Source organism: Heterocephalus glaber, unplaced genomic scaffold, assembly GCF_053883595.1.
Source record: "Heterocephalus glaber isolate CG9 unplaced genomic scaffold, H.glaber_assembly_v1.0 deba00001509, whole genome shotgun sequence".
NCBI classification, from domain to species: Eukaryota; Metazoa; Chordata; class Mammalia; order Rodentia; family Bathyergidae; genus Heterocephalus; species Heterocephalus glaber.
Window position 1 is genome coordinate 5,714,929 of NW_028258325.1, and position 22,687 is coordinate 5,737,615.

Sequence of the window (22,687 nt, forward strand, 5' to 3'; positions counted from 1 at the left end):
CTCTTGCCTCCCTTCAATTTTGAATGAACATCGGCATCATTACTTTCATCTCAGAGGAATCTCCACCACTTGGTAAACTGAGAATGTTGTCTCTATTTATGGGTTGATGGCCATAAAGAGCTGTGTGTCTCTAGAAATACTCATTGGTTGAAAAGTAGCTAATGATCTGTTACAAATGGAATGTTTAGAGTTGATGGGAAGACACTAAAGTTTTTGCAGAAGGAAGTATTTGTATAAGAATAATAGCTCTCCACCGAAACGGAAATTGGTCATATCCCTTATCTCAAATCACAACAGATTGAATTAGGTACTCAATACTGGGGAGTCTGAAGAGATAACAGAGGTGTTGTCTTGTTCAGTGGATTCTTCCCTGAACAAATTAGGCTTTTTGCTAATTCAAACATTGCTGCCTGGTCTAGGAGACAGTGATGTAGCTGGCTGGGGAACAGGGTCGAAAGAGGAGTCCTGAGCACGGGACCCTGTCAAGCTTCAGCTTCACTGGGAAAGTGGCTCACAGTGGGGTCTCTCTGCTGATGTAGGATCCCCAGTGCTCTCTATCTGGAATACTCCTAGAGAAGCTTTTGGATCAGTTAAGCCTGGAGGGTGGACCTTAGGGAACAGTGGGGTCCAGAAGATGAGCGTAGATTTAGCAACATGAAAGTATCTCCTCCTTTCTGTTGCCAATTTCTCTTCCTCAAAGAGCCAGAAGGGGTGACACAATCTCCCCAATGAGATTGGACCACAGTATTTCCTCCAGTCAGAGCTCTTGTGAGTGCAGCCTCCCAGGGTGGTTTGATTTTGGAGGATGTTTTAAAAATAGTTTTAATTTTAACATCTTTAATAATAACCTCTTTCTGTTTTTCATATAAAGTTTTATGTCTTCATTTTCCTCTGCATTGCACCAACTGCACTGGGGATTATAAGAATTGGAAATTCTTAGGTCCTTGGGCAAAATTGAGAAGCACAGGCGTGAATCACTTCAGCTGGAAAATGGATATTTCTCACTTACCTTACTGGACTTCAAAATTTAACATGAAAGAGTGGTAGCATGTTGTACAGGCTCATTCCTGCTATTTCACCTTCTTCTGTACTTGTGTCTGTTCATAGTGCCTCTTGAGAGAAAACATTCCATTTGAAAGGGTTATATTCAGTTTTTTCCCACAGCTAAACATCTAAGTGTACTGCATGAAGGACGAGATTGCTAACTATACTTAAGTATGGTGTCAGGAAGCCAAGCTAAGTGTCATCAGAGGAAAAGATGAATTCTTGATCATTTCTATCTCAGGGGAAGGAATTCATGATAGAACTACTACCTGGGCATTGCCTTGGAATCGGTGCTGCCTTCCATAGTGATTTTTCCTGTCCCCTGAAATCTGTCTCTAAAGTTTGTGCCTCTTTCCAGCTGAGGTGGTGTCAACATTAAGAAACCCCCAATTCCATGTATGGGGACCTGCTGAATCAAGAATGCCACACTTACCCAGGATGGGAGGGGGACGCACAGGAACATGTTGATTTGTATGAATGAGTCTTCAGTGAAGACCAAAGTGAGATCTAAGTCCCTTGGCAAATAGGAAACTGTGTCCTAGAGGTCTTGAGCACATGTTTCAGAGAATGCCTCCTGGTGGAAGGTGTGGTGAGCTGATCCCCTCCTCCTCCAGTGTGCTGAGCTTTGAGTCTGGGTTTCCGAGAACTTAGAAAGTGTCTGCGGTGAAGGTGCTTTTGTACCCTCCTTAGGTTTGCTTCAAACCTGAAATGATTCTGGTGAACTAGGTCCCATAAAACAATTTTGGGAAGGGAGTGAGCAAGTGTCAGTCCTGCAAAGTGAAGTTGGGGTGTGTGTGTGTGTGTTGTTTGCCTTGGGAATACATACATACAATATATGCCTTATTATACAAACCAATGAATGTGATACAAGTTGATGAAAATGTAAAATTAACAAATTACATAATGGGGAGAAAGCCTATAGAATTCTTTAGTTACATCAGGAGTAGGAGCTGAGCACAAGGCTTAAAGGCCCAAGCATTTACTGTGCAAATGAGTTTTGCTTGGATTATAGCTGGTATACATAGTTAAATATTGTCAAAGAACAAAATGAAAGAAATATAAAGAGCACACTCTGGCCTTTTAGGCAAGACTCCTCAGGAGGCATCTGCTTATTTGGGAGCTCAGTCTCCTATTAGAAAACTCCTACTGTGCATGCTGCCACCTAGTGATGGGGGAGGACACAGCCCCATAGCGGTGTATGGCAGTGCTGCTGACCTGCTGTAATGGGGAGTTATCTGAGAATGGATTCTACATCCTAAAGCTCAAAAGTAATCATTGCAAAAGTCTGGATCAGATACCAGACTTTCTCTAGAGAACTCACAGCAACAGGTGACATCCCTCTGCCATCTGGGAACCTTCAGATCTTACCACATCCCAGGTGACTGGGTGCGGACACTGGATTCCCAAGTGGCAGCTATCAGAGCTGTGTGGTCCCAGCACATCTGCTTCAGCACAGGGTGCATCTGGATACTCTACTTCTGGACCTCTATTGGAAGCTCCTGCCTGAAGTGAGGGAAATTCAGGCAGCTCCATCTCCTAGGTACAGGGAGGGCAGGCTGATGTTGGAGTGACCTTCACCTTGAGAATTGTCACGGAGCTGGCTGAGGTGAGGTCATGTGGCTGCTGTCCAAGCAGGCCCTGCTCCATGGAAAATTTTCCATCACAGCCTTGTACGCCCACCATACTAGTCACTGTAGCAGGTCCTTCATGCTGTCATGCTCTCCAGGTATGTTGGGGGAGGACACTGTATGAGGCAGAGGCTGTGTGAGAGCTTGTACTTCCTGAAGCACCAATTGCTTTGGACTTGGCAAATCTATTAAGTGCGGTTGTCTTGTAACCTAGTGCTCATAAGTTTTATGTTCTAACCCAGCTTCCACTAGAGCATCATGAGCTGCGTGGCCAGGACCTTTCTACTAGTGGACATTGCTTCCCTACCAGGAGAGACCCACAGCTCCTAAAGCCGCTCAAAGTCACCTTTTTCTGTGCAGGCTCCAGACTGTCCATTGACTCAGTCTTGTGTGACAAGTTGGGAAGACTTAAAACTCTCATTTACCAAAGCCTCGCCCTGTTTTGTGAAGCCACGTCTTTTGTCAAAAGTGGACCTCTGTGGGCCCTGCTGGAAGCAGATTATATCAGGCTTTCACTGTGGAGTTATTTATCCTCTGGTGTCCATAGAAAGGCTACCTCTAAATCATGGCATTGTAATGGTCTAGGTTGGGTTCTCATCACTTCCCTGATGTAGGGGAGATTTTACTACCGCAATTTGCCTCCAGGAATGTTCCTCTCTGGATGCCATGGACTAGGATTAATCTGGGCATGGGTCACTAAGGCTTTGTTTTTTTGTTTTTTTTTGGGGGGGGTCCAGGCTTGTATATCTGTGACCTCATACTTCAATTTTTCAGCCATTTCTGCTGTGGACTCCTTTGCTGTGAAGAGCTGAGCTTCATGGACCTGCACTGTTGGTACCACAGGCAAGGCAGTCCTACTGCTAGGTCCTACTTCTGACACAAAGTCTTGTGTTCTGCTCTGATTTTAGATTGAAGTTCAACTCTGGCTGCTCTTCTTGACACTTTTCTTTTATAAATTTTTAAAAAATGAAAGTAGCCTTGGATCATTGGTAGAATGAGTCAGAGTTAAACTAAAATTTTCCAACACAGGAAATACCTTTTGGGTGGTGCAGAGTCAAGATCAGGAGCCTTCTGGCCTCCCAAGATTAGTCACAGGGCATGTGCCTATGACACATGTCAGAGTGCCTTTCTTTCATCCATGTTTGGGTGATTCCTGCAGGAGCTTTGAGAAAATGTGGATGGGCTCCACTTGACACTGTTTCTGCAGAGTTATAAGCAAAAAGTCTGCCTGAATTCTTCCTAGAGCAAGTAAGCTAGATATTGGCATATCCAGGGTTGAATTTGTGATTTAGTTAATGCTGAATCATGTCAGATGATTCACGGAGACAGGATAGGCTAAGTTGACAGAGCCCACCATCACTTGTCGAACAGCACCTGAATGGGGAAGTGAGGATGAAGAAAAAGAAAGACACAGAGATAGAGTCGGGAGGGCTCCCAGAGAGATGAGAGCCCAAGTTTATTTTTTCTGGATCTTTTATACACTGAACAGGCTGTGGCTATTTTTAGTCCTGGCCTTGATACAGAAATGCCCACTTCTCTTTTCTTTGGAATTTCCCCATTCTCTAGAATTTCCCTGTTCTTTTAGTTCTTTATATCTCTGGGTAAAAGAACGTTCATCATGGCACAGGACAATCTTTAAAGATAAGCATTTGGCTTGGCAGGGACAGAGTATTCCCAGAGCTGATATCTTGTCCTTTATGGTGGAGGGCAAAGTTAAAATGGAATCTTCATAGCTAACACTGCCTTCCACATCTCCCCCTTTTTTATATTGTATGTCAAGTTCCCTTGATCATCCAGATAGACTGCCTGTCTTAGGCAAGGAATACAAAAATCCCTTAACCATCATGGAGTCAAGAGTGTCACAGTACTCTTGCTCTGTCTTAGGTTGGTGATTTCCAGTACTTCTCTTACCCGTCATTGACTACCAGCCTCTGCAGGGGATTACACCATGGGCCTAGGTGGCGCAGCATATAATTGTAGACCATGTATACTTCCAGCCGTCCTCATTAAAGAATGCAAAAACACCCGCAGTAGCACCGGAAGGATCATGCATCCAAGAAGTAACCCTCCTCCAATGATTACTACAGAAATGAGTAACTGTGTAAATGAAGATGCAGATGGCAGAACTTTTCTAATTTGTTCAATAAAATCCTGTGCAGCCTGGGCTGCATCAAATTTTAGGGGCTCTACATTTTGGAGATCCATAATTTCCTTATGAAGCTGTATTAAATCCAAGGACACATTTGCACTATGCCAGACCCCTTGCAGATGTTTCCGAATCCTGTCCCACTCATAACCTGTATCATTATATATCTTACTAGTAACACAAATCCATTGATAATAAGCATGACATTTCAATTTGCTTCTAATTTTAAGCCCTTGTATTTCATTTCCTAAATATGTGACAATAGAATATAGGGCATCTATTCTTTGCTCCATCTTAAGATCCATATCCTCCTGTGTTTTCAAGGCCATAGTAACATTTTTTGACAACTCATTCACATAATGTGCATTTTGTATAGATTGAGAGAGGGCAACGGTGGCGGTAATGGCAGTGGCTCTAAGGGATATAAGTGCAATTACTCCAGCAATAATTAACCCTACTACTCTTTTTTTTGTCTACTTAGAGCCTTATTAATTTCTTCAAACACCTGTAATCCCTGATCTGCATACCATGCCCCTGTAACATTAACTGGCGTCATAACAAATGCTGGCTGCTGCAAAACCATCACCTGAGTTTCTGTCCGGGTGATACAATTACTTATTTGACAATTAAAGCAAGTAAAATTATAATAATCATTACCTTTCTGAATATTAACATTTCCTACAAGCAATACATAAGGGCACATGACACATGCAGTGACATTTCCTCTGGGATGATAAGAATTGTCGGGTTGGGCCTTAACCTCATCCAAAGCTTCAGCCAATTTCCAAATATACGTTTGAGCATATCCTTTGTCACTCCACCATAACCCTGCAGAGAGCGCTATTTCACTTAGCGATGGGGGACTAGGAGAGGGAGAATTATACATCTGAGTAGAGGCATAATCCCGAGATTCAGACCAATCCAAAACATAAGTATCAAATCCAGTAATATTATATCTCACAGGGGCATCCGCCGCACATCTCTTCCATGGAATAGTCTTATTGGAGCATTCTCTCCTCCCACAAGGTGGAAAAGTCTGAGGCACTACACCAGTGGTCTCCATACCCACAGGTAAATGTAGATGGACTCCAGTGATCCCGCCTTTGCATTGATCTACCTGCCTTCCTGCCAGGGTGCGAGCACTCAGTCTTATACAACCAGTCTTGTTGATTTTGGAAAAACATATGGGGGTTCTGGTTACTGATCCTGTATAGTTGAACGATCGGGCCTCGTTCTTGTCAGGGGCCGCCGGTTCATCCAACAGCCTGGTATTGTTCACCCATAACGTTACTTCTCCACTTTCCCAGCTCATTGGACGTACAACAGGTGGATCAGGTACATAAGTCCAATAAACTTCCCCATTAAGCATCATCGTCAGATTTATCAGCAGGACAGTTGTCGGGATCATCCTGAGGGGCAGGAGAATTTCCCGTGAAACGGACCAATCTTTCAGGCAGCCACCTGGCACCTTCAGCGTCCTGCGGGAAAACACAAACATGCCCTCATCCCCATATCAATACTGGGCCGGTGCCACTCCATACACCCGTGAGGGGATCTTTCCACCTCACTTGAGCATGTGATGATTTAGTTTTAGGATGCCACAGCTGTTCTGCTGCGGTCATTCCATGAGCATCCACAATCAGAAAGTTCAAGATGAAGAGAGCATGATGTAAATAATTCTGTGGGGATAAAGGGTATAACTCCCCCTTTTTTATTTTGTGCAATTGATTTTTTTAGAGCACCATGGGCTCTTTCCACAATTCTTTGGCCTTGTGCATTATAAGGAATACCTGTCTTATGGGCGATACCCATCTGTTTACAAAAGATTTGAAAAGCTTTACTAGTATATCCCGTGCCATTATCAGTTTTAAGAATGATAGGGACCCCAATTGTGGCAAAGCATGTTAAGCAATGGGCTATCACATGCTTCGTAGCTTCTCCCGTTTGTGCGGTGGCCATAATAAATCCCGAAAAGGTATCAATACTTACATGTATATATTTCTGTTTTCCAAATTCGGCAATATGGGTAACATCCATTTGCCATAACTGATTGGGTTTAAGGCCACGGGGATTTACCCCATGAGGGACAGAATGATGTGTAGGACAGGCAGAACATTGCTTAACTATTTGTCGAGCGGCTTCTCGAGTTATATGGAATTGTTTTCTTAAGCTGTGGCTATTTTGATGATGTAGAGCGTGAGACTGCTGAGCTAATTCCAATTGACTGAAAGCTATTAGCCGTGTAGCCTGATCTGCAAGATCATTTCCCTTTGCCAGGGGTCTGGGAAGCCCAGAATGAGCCCTAATGTGACCCACTTAACAAGGACAGGTCCGGGCGTGTATGCACCATTGTATCTGAGCAAAGAGCTCCTGTATTTGATTATTGGCAGCATCAATATAAGCAACTGTTTCAAGCACCTGTAAAGCTTTAACAATATAATGACTATCTGTATACAAATTGAAAGAATAATGGGCCAAAAGTTTAAAAACCGTAGCGACAGCGCGAAGCTCAACAATCTGAGCGGAGGCAGGGGCTGTATGAACAATCTGTGGCTTTCCCTGAATAACATATGCCGCAGTACCATTGGAAGACCCATCAGTGAAAACCACTTGAGCATTTTTTATGGGTTCCTGTTTCATAATCTTGGGAAACACCAAAGCATGAATATTAACAAATTGCAATAATTTATCCTTGGGGATATGGTTATCTATACATCCAGGGTAATGTGCAAAAGCAATGGCCCACATGTCCACATTTTGGAATAGCCAATCTAGCTGTTGTTTGGTAAACGGGACTCCAATTAAGGAAGGCTCTGCTCCAAAATATTTTCGAGATTCCTCCCGCGCCATATGAGCCAGGCACACCACAGATTCATAATAGGGAGTTAACACTCTGGCTGGAGAAACAGGCAAATGCAACCAAAGCAAGGGACCATCCTGCCATAAAATGGCAGTGGGAGTATGTGCTGTCACCAGAATATAGGCAGCCCATCCTGGAGCATAATCTATATATTGAACTTGCTTGTTCTATAGCTTGTTCTATCTCACACAAGGCCATCTGACCTTCTTCAGTTAATTTTTTAACCGATGGATCAGAATCTCCCCGGAGGATATCGAATAAAGGTTTCAATTCTCCGATGGAGATTTGTAAATATGGTCTAAGCCAATTAATATCTCCTAACAATTTCTGAAAATCATTCAAAGTGTGTAAATTGTCTTTCCTAATTTGAGCCTTCTGAGGTAATATAGATTTGGGATATAACTTATGTCCTAAATAGGAATATGGTGGCTCAGTCTGAACCTTTTCCAGTGCAATTATCAATCTGTGATCCTTCAAAGCTTGTTGTAAATGAACATAGGCTATTAATAAGAAGGCTTCTTGTCTATGAGCTAAAAGTATATCATCCATATAATGAACAATATAGATTTGGGGATATGTTTGTCTAACTACATTTACTGCTTGAGTTACAAATTTCTGACATAAAGTAGGACTATTAGCCATACCCTGAGGCAATACTTTCCAATGATATCACTTCATAGGCTCCTTAAAATTTGTCGAGGGTATGCTAAAAGCAAATCGTTTACAATCTTCAGGAGCAAGTGGAATAGTATAAAAACAATCCTTTAAATCTACAATGATCTTATAAGTATTTCTAGGTAAAGCTGATGGCATAGGCAACCCTGGTTGCAAGGCTCCCATTACTTCCATAGTCTGATTGACTTTTCTAAGATCTTGTAATAATCTCCATTTCCCTGAGTTTTTCTTAATTACAAAGATAGGAGAGTTCCAAGGAGAATTAGAAGGAGCTATATGTCTGCTATCGAGCTGTTCCTGTACTAACTGCTCAGCAGCTGTAATTTTTTCCTCAGTGAGAGGCCACTGATCCACCCACACGGGTTCTTCACTTTTCCAAGTAATAGGATCTGTGTGGAGTACAGGCTGACCAGTGGCCTCCTTCAAAAACACCCTAAGCCTGTTCTTGAAGGTCGTTGGATCGGCATTAAAAGTTCCTGTATCCCCTGACCTTTAGTTCCCAAGCCCTGATTAGGTAAAAGCCCTTGATCAAACATTCGGTGGGTGACCTGTTCACTAGGACTATACAAATACACCCCCATTTCTTTCATAACATCTCGGCCCCACAGATTAACCGGCAGCCCCGGCACGATGTACGGTGGAAATCTACCCTGATGACCCTCGGCATCTTTCCAAAGTAACACATTACTACTCTGTTCAGTGCTTTGGCTTTGACCTATTCCTTGTAATTGTGTCATTGTCAGTTGCCTAGGCCATGCCATAGGCCATTGGTCTGCAGTCAGAACTGAGACATCAGCCCCAGTGTCCAGTAGACCCTGAAAATTTTTCCCATCGATGGTCAAGGTGAGCTCAGGTCGTTGGGCTCCTATAGACTGCACCCAATAAACATCTGAGGAGCCGAATCCAGCATCTCCTCTTTTTTCTCTTTTTGTTGGATTATTTGTTAGCACTTGAGGGAGCAACACCAACTGCGCTATACATTGTCCCACTTGTATCACAGAGATCCCGGTAGGTGAGTGAGTCATGATTTTAATTTCTCCAATGAAATCCCCATCTCTGACTCCAGGAGCAACCAGAATGCCATTCATAGTAGCACTATTTCAACCTAAAAGCAACCCTATCATCCCTGATGGTAGGGGTCCATAAACTCCGGTAGGTAGGGCCTGCATCCCCATTTCTGGGGTTAATACTGTGAAGGCAGAGGGACTGAGGTTCAGTCCTGCACTGCCTGTGGTTGCTCTGAAGAGATTCTGAATGGATTTCCTTGCTGGGAATGAATGTTTGAAGTGCCCCATAACATTGTCACGGGGCCTGGGGTGAGCCCCTCCTCCCGTTTTCCTGCAGGAGAATATTTCCCATGGTATCCTTTTTGGATTTACACTCATTAGCCCAATGATTGCCTCTTTTGTATCTGGGACACAATCTAGGCCCATTTCCTTTTCCTGCATTGTTTGAATTAACTGGAGGAGTCTTATTGGGACATTGCCGCACCTGATGGCCTATTTGACCACATCCAAAACAACTCCCTGGTGGACCTGGAACCCTGCCTTTGGGATTCCTCTTTTGTTGTTGGAACAACACTTCTTTAACGGTTTTTCCTTGCAAAGCCGCTGCCATGGCAAGGCCCTGAGTATAAGCAGGCCCAATGTCAGCACACATTCTAATATAGTCTGAAATGGTCCCTTTTTTTCTAAATGGTCTTAGGGCTGCCTGACAGGTGGTATTGGCATTTTCATAAGCTAGTTGTTTGACCAGCAATAACCCTGCATCAGAATCCCCCAGCAATCTACTGGCAGTCTCCATTAACCTGGCTACAAAATCTTGAAAAGTCTCATCAGGTCCCTGCTTAATTTTAGATAAATCTTCTGTCTGCCTACCTGTAGAAGTCAGCTTATGCCAGGCCCGCTTGGCAGCGGTATTGACCTGTGCATATACTCCTGCAGGAAACAATAATTGATTGGCAAGGTCCACATATTGCCCCTCCCCTGCTAACATGTCATAATCAACATCATTTCTGTTAGCTCGATTTAATTCAGCTGTTCTCTGACACTGCTCGGAAAATTCTGATTTCCAAAGGAGAAAGTCTCCCCCAGACAAGCATGCCTTAGCAAGCTGTTTCCAATCCCCTGGAGACAGCGCATCCATACTCAGCAATTCTAACATGGTCTGAGTAAAAGGTGCGGTAGGGCCATATTGTGCACATGCTATTTTTAGCTCTTTGAGCTGTTTAAAAGGTATCGGCCGATGCGTTCTGACCATATTCCCTTGAGCATCAGCTTCCTCAAATACTGGACAAGCTAAATGAAAGCCCTGGGTATCTTCTCCTCTGTCAACCGCATGTTGCAGGGTAGCTTGTAATGGCGACAGAGACCGAGAGTTGACAGACAAAGGTCTGGGTCCTGGGGGATGTTTGATCATGGCTATAAGAGGGTCAGTTTTTTTTTTTTAATTTTGGACCTACAACTGGCAGGGGATCAAGACCAGCGATTATACTAGGAATCATTCCTCCCTCTCCCTGAGTCTTCTGGTCTTCCTCTTCCACCTTTAAGCCTGTCTGCCACTGCTGGCAAAGAGACTCCAATGTCTTTTCCAACCTAGCAATCTTTTCGGTCACGTCCTCATTCATTGACCACTTGAATTTTTCAGTTTTCCTGGCCACGGCTACGACAGGGAGGGGGGGGCCAGTCCTCACTGTTATACCTAGCAGCCTCTTCTTCCAAATCATCAGCATCTCCCAGGTCTAAGGGACCCTTATCTGGAAAAAGGCCCTTCCTTAGTGCAGGCTCCGCATCAGCATACACTGGCGGAGCAGATGGCTTAGTTTCACTTTCTATAGGAGGCGGAGGGAAAACCTCAGGAACATCAGCCTTGTCAGACTCCTCCAAGGAAGGACTTGAGGAGGGTCCTTTAACCCTCTCTCTCTCATGCCGAGGGTCCAAACTATCTCTAATTAAAGCCCATAAACTAAAAGTATCTATAGGGACTTTAGTGGGTCCATGACCATCGTAATAGTCCTGAAGTCGCTTTCCCACCTTGTTCCATACTTCTAAATCTACTGTGCCTTCTTCAGGAAACCAAGGACAAACTTTCTCTACAAACTCCAGGAAATTACATAATTGTTGATGCCCTACCTTTGCTCCACGAGCGTGAAGCATATTTTTAAGCATATGTACAAAAAGCATTCGGCTGTTACCATTACCCATCTTGTTACTCTCCCGAGTGTACTCACCGCCCTTGAATTACTTATCTGAGCTCACGATCCACGGTGTCCTTCACTATGGTCCTCCGTATTCAGGTCCCTGTTCGGGCGCCACCCGTGACGGAGCCCGCTGTCACTTGTCGAACAGCACCTGAATGGGGGAGTGAGCATGAAGAAAATGAAAGACACAGAGATAGAGTCGGGAGGGCTCCCAGAGAGATGAGAGCCCAAGTTTATTTTTTCTGGATCTTTTATACACTGAACAGGCTGTGGCTATTTTTAGTCCTGGCCTTGATACAGAAATGCCCACTTCTCTTTTCTTTGGAATTTCCCCATTCTCTAGAATTTCCCTGTTCTTTTAGTTCTTTATATCTCTGGGTAAAAGAACATTCATCATGGCACAGGACAATCTTTAAAGATAAGCATTTGGCTTGGCAGGGACAGAGTATTCCCAGAGCTGATATCTTGTCCTTTATGGTGGAGGGCAAAGTTAAAATGGAATCTTCATAGCTAACACTGCCTTCTACACTAAGTCCACTTGTAAGTTCTCACAAAAGTCAAGTACTTTGATATCTTGAGTTCTACTGTTGAAACTGAAAATCTGCTGTATTGGACAGCTCTCCCATTACTGGATAAAATACACAACATGCAGAACATAGAACAGTTTTAATTTGGCTCATTGCTTCAGAGGATTCGGTCCATGGTCTACTGGCTCCAAGTCAGGACCACCATGATGGCAGAAGGGTGTGATGGAGAAAGGAGGCCCACCTCATCTTCGCTGGGAAACAGAGTAGGGGAACAGTACCAAGGAGAAAGGGTCCTGGAACAAGATCATACCCAAGGTCACACCTCCATGACCTACCCAGACACACCCAGAAATGTTTCACTACTCCTCTAGGAAGTTCCCCGGCCAATCAGGGTGACAGTTAAGTTTGGTCATCATCTACCCATTTCAATTAATGAGGATAATTTTGCACAAATGGAATAGATTATTTTCTAAACAATATAGAGCATAGTTTTTTTTTTGTTTTTTTTTTTGCCTCTTGTTCCTCATGAGGTTTTCTACAGCTAGGTCATTTGAATAATCTATGTGAGCAGATCTGGGGCCACAGGTATTCAAAGCACAGGTCCAGGGCCATGGAGCAGACCCTGGAAATAAGTGGCTGATGTTGAATTCTTTACTGTGCACTATGGTGGCCTAAGGGAAGGGGATGTGGCAGTGATAGAAGCAGATCCATTCTCTCCCTGTCTGTTTTTTGCCTATCCTGGAGGCCTTAGAAAATCCTCATGTGTTTCTATGCCTGTTCTTGGCAACATTCATTCCTTATATTTTTATAGTACTAAATTCTATGCTGATTATTTCTGTTTTAATTTTCTCCTTTGTGACTAATATCAGCTGTATCTGAAGGATTCAACTCTATACCTTTTTTTTTCAAATGAAAAGTATGTTTAATTAGCCTGGTTCCTTTGAAAGTGAGATCTAGAGTTGCAAATATGGTTAAATAGAATTTTTCCAAAATTTACCTAACCTTCAGACAGGTTGATAAAAATGTATTAAAGCAAATACATGATGTGCTATAGAATTTATACTTAAATGGTTTTCTCTTCATCCTCTCAAACAGCAACCCATGGTCATACTTGTTGCAAACTGTTAATTCTTTGCTTTCCATGTATGAGAAACCAATGTAGTATTTGTCTTCTGAGCTTATTTTCTTTCAATTAGTGTAATGTTGCACGTTTCCATCCATGTTTTCATAAATTAAAGAATTTAATGTTATATTCCCTAGTTAATACCCTTTCTGTACACATGCTATGGTTTATTTACTTGACTACTGTAAATAGGGTGGCGATGGACATGGATGTACAGTTCTTGAGAGAACATTGTATACTGTGTCTTGGGACAAAAGACATTTGGGAAAGATCAAGAAAAATCATAGTGATTCTAATTGAGATTTCAGGAGCAGAACTTTCTAAACAAAAATGTTTCACTAGGTTTCAGATTGATTAACATGTAGACAAGGAAACTCATTTCTTTCCAATCATAGGCATTCATTTGGAAAAGCAGCCATGCTAGTATTCATGGATGTGTGCCTGTGGTTGCGCAGGAGACAGGCAGAAATCATCTGGCTTCCAAAGGCTTCACCCCACCCTGGGATTGCAGGTTCCTCTTCCTTGGTGCCTTCACATCCTTGTTTCTCAGGGTGTAGATGAGTGGGTTGAGGATTGGGGTGATAACGCAGTAGAAGGAGGACATGAACTTGGCCTGAGTGTGATTTTTCTGGAGGCTGGAGGTACACATAGATGGCAGGACCAAAGTACGGGGTGACCACCACCAAGTGGGAACTGCAGGTGCTAAGTGCCTTGTGCCTGACTTCAGCTGAAGGTAGTTTCAGTATAGCCCTGGCAATGAAGGTGTAGGGGATTACCACCAGCAGGAGAGCCATCCCCACAAAAGGGATGGCTCCTAAAGCCAGGGACAGCTCATTAACAGTGGTTTCCCCACAGGCCAGCTTGATGAGCACAGGCATTTCACAGAAGTGGTGTAGGGTCCACAGAGGGTGAGCTGGAGGGTAGAGTGGTTTGGAGCAGAGAGTTTAGGAGGCAGCTGCCATCATCGCATACACCCAGGGATGCATGAGCAGATGGGCACATGGCAATCAATGGCCATCATGGCCAACAGGATGCATTCAGCAGAGGCAGTCCAGTTAAAAATATGGCCCTGTGTGATGCAGGCCCAGGCAGCAGTTGTCTTGTGTGGTCCCAAGAGCTTGGCCAGCAGCTGGGGCACAATGCCACAGGTCACACTGGGGTCCAGCAGAGAGGTTGTCCAGGAAAGAAGTACATGGATGTCTGGAGTCTGGGGTCCTCCAGGGAGAGGAGGGTGATGTAGCTGTTCCACACCAGAGTGAGGAGGTAGGAGACCCAGGACCACTGCAAAGAGCGGCCTTTCAAGCCATGGAAAATCTGAGAAGCCCAGCAGGACAAGTATTGGGAAAGCTCATGTTTCTCCTTCCCATGGCATCTGCTTTCTATGTACCATAATGCAGGATCAGTGATATCTGAAGAGTTTTGCTGATGTCCAGTCTCCTCCAAGATATTTTTTTTGGGTTTTCTGTCAGTGCAGAAACCCTGCCATGTCTATAGTGGCACAGTCTGCAACAGCCAAAACCTGGAAACAGCCTAACTGCCCATCAACCTCAGACTGGACAAAGATGTGGTCCTTCCACAAAATGGAGTACTACTCAGCCATCAACTCTATACAAGTTTATTTTTACTTCAGTAACTTTCTTTGAGTGTGAACTCCATTTTATTAAAATAATGACATCTTTCCATGACCACTCTGCAGGGCTTTTGTCTTGGCTGTGAAACATCTGTGCTTGAGCTCACTGAGTTGATGGTCACCTGGCCTGAATGTCTTGCTGTGCTGTAGCTGGATGTTTCACAAGTGCAAAGTCTCAGGTGCTGCTGTTGGCCTTCTCCATTTGAAGTGAGATTGAAATGCTAAAAAGTTGGAAGATGTCCTTGATAGTTTTTCTTTGGATACCTTTAGTACCTTTGGTACTAATTCCATTTTGAGGTGCCATGGTAGTGTAGGCAGTGGTTGTTGACAGTGTTGTACCTTCTCCGATCAGCTGGAGGATCTGTTGTGACATGCAATGAATTCTAAAAATGTTACCCTTCTAAGAGTGTACCATTGCTAGTCTTGACTACTTTCCTAAAACTCATCCAGGAAACTGAGTGCAAAAACATCCCTTGCTCATGTCCTCCAAGCATTGGTCCCATTTATTTTCTTGGCAATGCTTTTTTGGGGAGAATGTCTCAGAGGTCCTGGAACGTGGTTGTTGCAGAAAGGAAAGGAGCTCTAGGGTTCATAATGAACATGTGCTCTTGTCTTTCTGTAAATGAAGCATTTCGAGTCCCCTCCAGTTCTGCTGACCAACAACCACATCAGAGACAGACTCCCTTGGCTAGCTAGGAGTTCTGAAGAAACTGCATCTTAACTACTCTGACAGTAAAAGTAGGGAGAATGCAACCAGTGGTCTAGTAGGTACCTTTGTGATTGTGGTCTGCCCTGTCTGAAGGGCGAGGCCAATTCAGCCCAGACAATTATCTGAGAGGGCATTTCAGTTGGTAATTACTCCAAAGGGAGAAGACTTTGGAACCTGTTAGAAGTATTGCCTTTTTCCTTCCAGAGTGAATTGTAAGCCTGTGAATATTGTTCAATGAAAAATGTGTCAGTATGTCTGAGATAAAAGTCCAATGAGTGATGTCCATTCTGGCTTAGAATAAGGTGATTTGAACTTGTTTCTTTGCTAGCAGCTCAGTAGTTTTCAAAGGATGGTATCCTATTCAGATTATCTTGAGTCTGGCTATTTCATTTGTCGTTCTTCCCTTTATCTTGATGCTAGTGCTAATGGCTGGTTATCCAAAAACCAAGAGAATCAACTTTTAAACCACAAAGTGTCATAGAAAGAAGATAAATGATTTAGAGTAAAAATTCTCTGGAGGGTTTAACAATGTCCCACTTCTGAGACCTGTGAATAGCAGTGAAGACCTCCTCTCCTTCCAATGGCAGACAAAAAGCAGAGGAGCTGCTGAGAGTTGTGCTTGTTTTAGATGTGTTCAAACATCTGGGACATCTGAAAATGAGCTCTTATTCATGATATTCACTCATGTTCAATGGGTGAAGATGCTTCCAGAGGTGGGCGAGAGTGTCCATGCTCACCAGTGTAAGGGTGGGCAAATGGTTAGTCCACCTTGTCAGCCATCCTCAGGTGCCAGTGTGTGTAGTCTTCAGACACCTGCCAGTCTGGTGGAACAGGTGGCTGTGTTAGCCTGTGGGTAGCCACACATGGAGAGAGTACTTGGCTCACCTAGATGCTGAGGGGAAATGTATTTCCTTTCTTTGGATTTTGATTTCATTCTAATTTATCTAATTAGAGTAGATTCAGACTGCTTTAACCAAAGAGACTTGAAGCTATTTGGTTTTCTATATTTCCTTATCTTGACCTGAAAATGATAGTGCCAGCTGCTGAGAGACCCATGGACACAACTTCCATGGCAGGGGCCTTGCTGAGTCCTGGATGCTCCTGTGTCATTGGACTTCTTCAGCTCCTACTGCTGATGTTACTCTGTTAAAGAGAAAAATGTTCTTAAAATTTTCAATGTAACTGTAAGCCGAGCAGTCCTAAAACCCGGAAGAGTTCTCCAATTGATTATAGATCAGCTCTTGTCTTATCTGAACTTGGTCATCTTCGTGCTCTGAGGTCAGGTGTTCAGTTAATGACTACCAGAATGTAGTTCCTTAGATGATGACCCATGGCAGGAGGAATCCTCAGGCCCTACATAATTTAACAGAAGAGGTCAGCTCTTTATTTTTATTAACAATGAGAGGTGGAGCTTAATAGTAAAAAATAATTCCTGAGCTCTACTGTGTGGACTGGAACCAACTAGTGAACAGTGTTTGAAAACATCTCTCCATTGGTCCTAGACCTCTCTCAGGAGCTGTCGGACAAAAGTCTCTGCCAGTCTTCCTCCTACCAGTGCAATGCACAGGCCTCCCGCTGGTAGGAGGTTTGCATTTACAAACTTTCATTTCACAGACAAAGTGTACATCGTCTTTTTTTGTGAGTCATTGGTACTGGCTAGCATAACTGGAAAATTGACAGCTCATTTCTGCCATGGAGCTACAGCCCCAGCCCTGGAAGCTCATTTTCTGGAGGTTGTCCTACTTGAACTGTGAAATTAAACTTGAGTGTTCTAGTTTGGATTCCTTTACATTCAGATTCACACCTACACTTGGGTCAGGTATTTTTTTCTTTTGGAAGTGATCTCAGGAAATCCAGAGGGGGAAGTTGGAAAAAGCAGGGTAAAGGGAACAGCTGGAGATTAGCAGAGCCTTGGAGCTGATCAGCTCTAGCTTCTATGTGACTCATTTCCACACAGAATGCATCTCAGACCATCCATCTCAGAACACAAAGGTTGTGGGACCTGACTCCATGAGGTCAGGCTGACACTTGTACACAGCTGAGTGTGCTTTTTTGCCTAAGGCCCGGCTGCCTTGAGACATTTTGGAGATAGTGCTGTGACAACCTTGACAGAGGTCTTAGGAAGGTGGCCTGTAGAGGTGGGGCAGAAGGCACGCTCTACTTCACATCCATGAGGGCAACAAGGGCATCTAGAAGGTGAAGCAAGCACCTTAGCCTTCCAATGACTGCTTCCACTTTCCCAAAGAATGCCAGTGCACCTGGCGCATCCTTAGCGAGAAAGGGATTGGATCAGTCACCCTGCAGTAGGACATCAGCCACTTCACAGCCACAGAATGTCAGTGGGTCTAGGAGTGGTCTTTGTCTTTTACTTGAAGCCTTGTCTGGCATGGGATGTCTTCTCTTGTGAAATGCTCAGGGTGGAATTAGGGGGGACAGTAGTCTAAACCATTGTTTTGCCTCTTAACTGCGGTGGCTCAGCCTTGGTCCAGGTGGTTTTAGACAGGAAAGTGAAAGATTCCAAGGCCATTTGGCTTTCCTTTGGCTAGCAGGTGGCCATGGGGATTCTGTGTGCTCCCCATCCTGCCTACTCTGCATGGTCTTTTGTGTTAATTATGCAACCTGCACCTGCACAAGGCTCTGTCTTGGAAATTCAGGAAGAGAAGGAATGAAGGCAGCAGTCTGCTGCTGGAAGCAGCAGTCTTTATTTTGTTACTCTTGGTACCAAGTGAATATTATCAGGAAATTTGGGGATGGTGTTGATCACCGTCTACATTAGCACCTTCCTGTCTGAGCAGGAAGGGCTCCGTAGCCTCCAGTCAAAACTGTAAGTTCCGAAGTCACTTGCATCACCATGAAGTGAGAGTGGTGGCTCTGCAAGACTCTTCCAGGGAGACAGCCTGCTCCTGTAGGGTGGAAGCAGCTCCTGGTCTTACTCTGGAGGGCTGTGACATTTTGGGATCTTCTCTAAAATGCTTCCTGTGTGGAGGTGAATCAGATAGGGGCTGCGTAAAGGATGGGTGGTACTTGTTCAGGTGTTTTTCAGAGGAAAGGTTTGGGTGGTAGGGGCAACAGAGGGAGAAACACCCTAACTCCCAGGCAACCACGCTGAGCCCTAGCTTGTGAACAGCAGGTGCCCCATCGTCCTTGTAAAATGTGACCCTTCCACACTCTTAGCCTGTCCAAGGTGGAGTTGAGAACACTCCTTGCTATTGAAGCCGGTCCACTGGATGAATGAGGGAAAGTGACACAGAACTTTTCCTCATCTTTCTATTGCCTGGAAAAATTTAAAGACTGATCCCATATCTTCACAGCTGGTAGAATGCAGTAGGGAAGTTATTTGGGCTTCTAGGGTACTTTGTGGGAAAGTTTCTAATTTTATATTTAGTCTCAATAATAACAGAAAAATGATTACCTTTTCTTCTTGAGTTTTGACAATGTTTCATGACATTTAGACCTCTCCACTTCAATGTTAATTTAAAAGAACACTGTTAATGAATGTTTTCATTGTCTCTGTGCTGAGATGCTGCATAGTAGATGACGTGACTTTTGTTGCCTTTAATTTTCTTCATGATCATGGTTCCCAGTGAGGAAGAGTTATAAGGAATCTTGAAGAAATACAAGGGAAAGGTGGTTTATTCTTTATCACCTTGAAAGTAGAATCTCAAATAAGGATTTTGGATGGGTCCTGCATGAATATCCTATTTCTGCTGTAACAAATGAGTGCCAGGTTAGAGGCTCAAGTAATCCAAATTTATTTTACTTTATAGTGGTGCAGAGCAGAAGTTTGGGATGAGTCTTAGCCAAACCCAGGTGTTGGCATGGTGTTTCCTGGGGAATGATGTATATCCTTTTTTGGTCTACCTTTCAGCTGCCTCTTGCATTCCTGGCTCCTAGCTCTGTTTCACCTTCAGAGCTGGAGTCCCTCTGAGCCTTTCTTTCCCTCCAGTTTTCTCCCTCTCCTTTGAGTCTTTCTCCCTTTTCCAGTTCTTCCAAATTCTAGTTTTGCATTTTTGATTTTGACTTCTGAGAAAAATTGCTGCCTGGGGTATTTTCATGGTTTTCTCTGTACCTTAAAGTCAGTGGATGGTAAACTTTATTGTACCCTTTTTCCTAATTCCCCCTTGCTATGTGACATAGCATGTTCTCCAGTTCTAAAGATTAGGATGAGGACATTATCGGAGTATTCATGTGTCTACAGTATTTAGTTGCTCTGTTTGCAAGTGTTGAGGAAGCACAGGAAAAGGTCATAGGTGGAGAGAGCAGTAATTGCAGGAGGCAGTGCTAAGCTGGTCAGTACTCAGGTGCATGGGGCTCCATCCTGCTGGGGACCCTTGAGCCAGGAACAGTGCATCTGATTGTCCCTCTGGGGTGCTGTGACTCTGGCTATTTACCATCCTGACCCTTAGTTTACCTCTTCTCTCAAGGTGTTATTTCCTATTCATAGCTGAGGTGTGATGTGCAAGTTGACTAGATGAAGGTGAAGCTACCTGGCTATCTTTTCAACAGAAGAGGGCGTGGGTTCCGTGCCAACTGTAGCAAAGAGCTCCCTGTTTCAACATTTACCAATGGAGGCTTTGATCTCTTCTGGGGATTCTCTATGTAGCTGTCTCATCAGCCTTACCTCCATCTCTGACTCCAGGAGGTGAAAATTTGAGAATGAAAATTTGATAATTTCACTCTATGCAAAATTGATTTTTTAAAAGAATAACATGCCCACTTTTTCCCACATGTTTTTAGAGCTAAAATTAGCATTCTACAAATTTCAGATGTCCCTTAAGTAACCTGTCACAAGTTGTATTGTGGAGGGAGCTTACAACTTAGATTCCATTTGTTCGATGAGATGGAGCTCAGGGAACATAGATTTCCATATTCATGTGATCATTATATGCCCGTTGTCGGTTTTCCTTGTTGCATCTCCTTCCGTGTTTATGGATAAAATGGTATGAGATATTTTAACACTTACACTTGATAAGGAACACTCCTCTCAAGTTTGAACTGAGAATGATCTGCATCTCTCCTATTTGAGTAATTGATGGTCCCTTTGGAGTGAGAAATGTATTCCATTCTCCAATAGTCTACTTTTCTCTGCTCACATGTATTTCAGTGATGAGGCAAAGTTCACTGCCTCCCAATTTAAATTCTGAGGATTTGGAGAGGGAGGGGAGGGATGGTTTGTAACCCTGCTGCCTACTGCAGTCCCTGGCAGGTTGACCCATGTGCTGATCTGCACTGGAACCTGCTGCCAAGATTGCTTGGCTTTGAAATCATCTCTGTGTGTGGTTTGTATTCATACGACTGCTCCTCCTAGAAGCCCTAGGTCATCCTGTGATCTCTGTCCAGTATTCTTTTTCTTGGTCTACATAAGGGTCAGTGCCAAGCCAGTGTTTGGAATGGTCTAGTGGAGGATTCTTTCCACCTAACTGCTCTGGGATCCGACTCACTGGACGTACTGGGGGGGCGCTCCTCTGGCTATGGGTCATATGGGTATAATTGGGTTTGGGACACCCATGATTCTCTGTCCACATGTTTTCATCCTTCTTCATGGGCTCCTCTGCCTTGGTGAGAGTGCTGAGTGGAGGGCTCAATGTTAGTGTTGTGGGCAGGGTTGGCCACTGGTAGTTCCCATGTTGACACGGGTGCTTTTCTCTCTCCTTTAGCTCTATACATGGTTGCCTGGATGTGGAGAGAAGGATATGTTGTTTCTGTGGAATCTCATCGTCTCCTTGTTGGAGTGAGTTTGATTCTTGGTGGTACATCATGAAGTTGTGGAAAGACCACGGGAAGGGTCAAGAGGACAGCTGATTTAACGCCTCCTACTGTGGGATGTTCTCAGCAGGACTGGCCATCACTGTAGCAGCTGCTAATACTGCTTGGTCAGAAAGAGAAAGAGCAATTTGTTGGCTGTGTACACCATGTAGCTCTCATGTAAGAGTGGCCACAACCAGGGTATATTTTTGAAACACTAAATATTGTTAAGTAACAGTATGGAAAGAGCACTCTAGTGTCATAGCAGTGTATGGCACTGCTGCAGGAACTGCGCCAAGTCTAGAGCACTCATAGGATTTTACATCTGAAAGCTCCACGTGATAGTTATTGTAAAGCTGGAGGATCACAGGTGCCAGGGTTTCTCTGCACACCTCTAACATCCAGCATTCTTTGCTCAGCACACCTGAGTCTTACCCACATCCCCAGGTGACCTGGTCTTGACACTGGATTCCCAGGCAGTTGCCACTGGCTTGTTGAGTGCTGGTGGTAGGGGCTCCCTGAACACCTGCTCTAGCTCAGAGGCCCCAAGGTTCTCTGCTGCAGCTCTGTTGGACAACCCGGCCATAATGGCTGGATCCCCAGGAACTCTGGAGGTCAGGCTGAGTTTCATGACACTGGTTGTGAGGAGGGTATGTGATGTAGGGAACAGGGGAAGGGGATGTTACCAGAACTTCTGCAGTAAGTCCTAGTCTCCTGTGAGCCACGGCAGCACACGGCGAATTACAGGAAAGGTAGACAAATGAGACTGAGAAGAAGCTGAACTTTGGGTCTGATCAGTGCTGCTCTGGGCAGCAAAGACAAAAGACCCCTAGCTTGCAGCACCTTTCATTCAGTACATGGAGAAACAAATGTAACAAGTGAAATGCAGAGTTCAGTACCTCACATTGGGATAAACAAGGTGTAACAACAGGCTGGGGGGCAGTGGAAATCTAAGAACAATGAGGAACTATGCAGATGAAGATATTTGGTTCCTCCCAGGGGTCTCCCGCAGGTGTGGTCTTGCTCTGGAGCATTACAGCATCACAGGATCATTGAGCTCTCCCTTGTGACCTGAGGCCAAAATGGAATTATGTCTTGGAGTGTTATAGCTGGCCTGTAGGCCGGAGAACCAGGCCTACTCAAATGATTTTTCCCTAGAATTATGTAACATTACTCCCAACAATGTGATGCTGTCCTCGTAGGCTCTGCTCCATGTCCTGGCCCATAGAGAAAAGAGCTCTGCAGTTGCAGCTCTGTGCACCTGCCATGGATGGTTGCTACCAAGGGTGCTTCATGGTGGTTTTTCCTGCATCGCTAACCTGAGGCAAGGCCTGTGCCTTAGACATTGTCCTCCATGAGCCCCTTCTTCTGAAGCTCAGGTTGCTTTGGGCTCTGTAACTG

General features: G+C 44.3%; 1 long non-coding RNA gene and 1 pseudogene across 2 annotated transcripts in view; both read left to right on the forward strand.

Moving 5' to 3' along the window:
* LOC147825055 (CKLF-like MARVEL transmembrane domain-containing protein 8 pseudogene) overlaps positions 1–21,428 on the forward strand; it is a 92,846-nt pseudogene extending 71,418 nt beyond the window's left edge. The window contains exon 1 of the transcript XR_015441270.1: positions 1–21,428. This exon is cut by the window's left edge and continues 71,418 nt beyond it. The product of XR_015441270.1 is annotated as a CKLF-like MARVEL transmembrane domain-containing protein 8 pseudogene (transcript).
* The window catches only part of LOC110349697 (uncharacterized), a 196,577-nt gene that overhangs the window by 95,697 nt on the left and 78,193 nt on the right, over positions 1–22,687 (forward strand). The window lies entirely within an intron of this gene.